Source organism: Penaeus chinensis, chromosome 8 (genome assembly GCF_019202785.1).
Source record: "Penaeus chinensis breed Huanghai No. 1 chromosome 8, ASM1920278v2, whole genome shotgun sequence".
Lineage (NCBI taxonomy): Eukaryota > Metazoa > Arthropoda > Malacostraca > Decapoda > Penaeidae > Penaeus > Penaeus chinensis.
In genome coordinates this window covers 8,305,818-8,308,317 of record NC_061826.1, presented here as the reverse complement: position 1 = coordinate 8,308,317, position 2,500 = coordinate 8,305,818, and the positions used below count along the sequence as shown (strand labels likewise).

Sequence of the window (2,500 nt, the reverse complement as noted above, 5' to 3'; positions counted from 1 at the left end):
GTTATTGCGACAGTCATTATCATTGCTATCCTTAGCATTATTATTGTTATCATTTTATTGTTGATATTATTATCATTGTTATCACCATTATCATTATCATTCTTATTACTATTATCATTATCATTATCATTAATATTATTATGATTATTATCGTTATCATTATTGGTATGATTATTATTAATATTATCATTGTTGTTATGGTGATGATGATTATCATTATTATTATTATTATTATTATTATTATTGTTATTATTATTATTATTATTATTATTATTATTATTATTATTATTATTATTATTATTATTATTATTATTATTATCATTATTGTCAATGTTAATATTATCGCTATTGTTATTATTATTATTATTTTTATTATCATTTTTATTATTATTATTATTATTGTTGTTGTTGTTGTTATTATCATTATAATTGCTATCATTATTATCCTCATCATTGTTATTGCTATTATTTTTACTATAATTTTTGTTATTATCATTATCTTTATTATCATTATTATTATCATCATTGCTATTATAATTATTATTGTTATTATCATTATTATTGTTTTCATAATCATTATTATTATTATCATTATTATTATCATCATTATTGTTATTATTATTGTTGTTATAATTATCATTATCAATATTGTTTGTTGTTAATATTATTAATATCATTATCATCGTTATTACTGTTATTATTGCAATCATTATTATTATTATCACCATTAATGATGGTGATAATGTTATTATTATTATAATTATTATTATAATTGTCATTACCATTATTATTATTATTATTATTATTATTATTACTATTATCATTATTATTATCATTATTATTGTTACCATTATCATTATTATCATTATTACCCTTTCCTTCCCTCTCTTCCCCACTCCTACCTTCCCCTCCCTCTTCCATCCTCTCTCTCTCTCCCTCTCTCTCTCCCTCTCTCTCTCTCGCTAATTCCTTCTTTCCCCATCTCCCCTCCCCTCTCTCCATCTCTTCTTTTCCCTCTCTTCCCCACACCTACCTCTCCTTCCTTCCTCCTCCCTTTCTCTCTCGTTCTCTCTCTCTCTAATTCCCCCATCCTTCCCTCCCTTCTTCTTTCATCTCCTCCCTACACCTACCTCTCCTTCCCTCCCTTCCTCTTTCATCTCCTCCCTACACCTACCTCTCCTTCCCTCCCTTCCTCTTTCATCTCCTCCCTACACCTACCTCTCCTTCCCTCCCTTCCTCTTTCATCTCCTCCCTACACCTACCTCTCCTTCCCTTCTCCTCCCTTTCTCTCTCGTTCTCTCTCTCTCTAATTCCCCCATCCTTCCCTCCCTTCTTCTTTCATCTCCTCCCCACACCTACCTCTCCTTCCTTCCTCCTCCCTTTCTCTCTCTCGTGCGCCAATTGTCACGAATAATTAGATAGACGCCGCTTCTCGTCCTCTAGGCGGCATAATGCGGGCCTCTTTGTCGTATGGTTGGAGAGAGGAGGAGGAGAAGGAGAAAGGAGAGATGAGGATGGGAGAGGAGAAGGGGAAAGGAGAGAGGAGGATGGGAGAGGAGGAGAGGAAAGGAGAGAGAGGAGGAGGGGAAAGGAGAGATGAGGATGGGAGAGGAGGAGAGGAAAGGAGAGAGAAGAGGAGGAGAAAGGAGAGGAAAGGAGAGAGGAGGAAGAGAAAGGAAAGATGAGGATGGGAGAGGAGGAGAGGAAAGGAGAGAGGAGGAGGAGAAAGGAGAGAGGAGGAGAGGAAAGGGATGAGGATAGGAAAGGAGGTGACAAGTGATGAGGATAGGAGAGGAAAGGAGACACAAGGATAGGTGAGGAAAAGAGGAATAAGGACAGGTGAGGAAAGGAGAGATTAGGAGAAGAAGAGAGAGATACGGATAGGAGAGGAAAGGAGAGAGGAGGAGAGGAGAGGAGGGAGCAACTGATGAGGAGACGTAAAAAAAGGAAATTCGAAAAATGAGGAAAGCAATGAAGAGGAACTGGGAAGAGAGGACAAGAAATGTGTCGAAGATGAAAAGAAGAAGAAGAAAAGAAGCAAAAGACATAAGAAAGAAAACGAGAAAAAAAATACATAAAAAATCGTCTATTCGGCTATTCGAAAGCAATTTTTTTTAATCCGGATATAGGAAGATATAGTACTGTGGCAGAATATATTAAAGGTATTTTTATAAGTAAATAAGACGCAAGAATTAAACAAATTGTTATAAAACTTCTGAGGCGTGACTCGAGATGCTGACATTCCGTTTAATCTTGCATATTCGTCATGATGCAAGATGGAGAAAGAGAAAGAAAGAAGGAAGAGAAAGGAATCATATTCTTTCCTTTCTTGTTACATATCTTTTGTTTCTTTTGTTGTTTTCTTAATTACTTTTTTTTTCTCCCTTTTTCTATCTCAGCCTGAAACACATACAAAGATCTTTGCACACACAAACATCCAAAAACACAAACACACACACACACACACATAAACACACACACACACAAACTTACTAATTCA

At 34.8% G+C, this 2,500-nt stretch overlaps 1 protein-coding gene across 1 annotated transcript in view; it reads left to right on the top strand.

Annotated features, from left to right (window-relative positions):
• The window catches only part of LOC125028128, a 194,899-nt gene that overhangs the window by 184,048 nt on the left and 8,351 nt on the right, over positions 1-2,500 (top strand). The gene's annotated exons all lie outside the window — the stretch shown is intronic.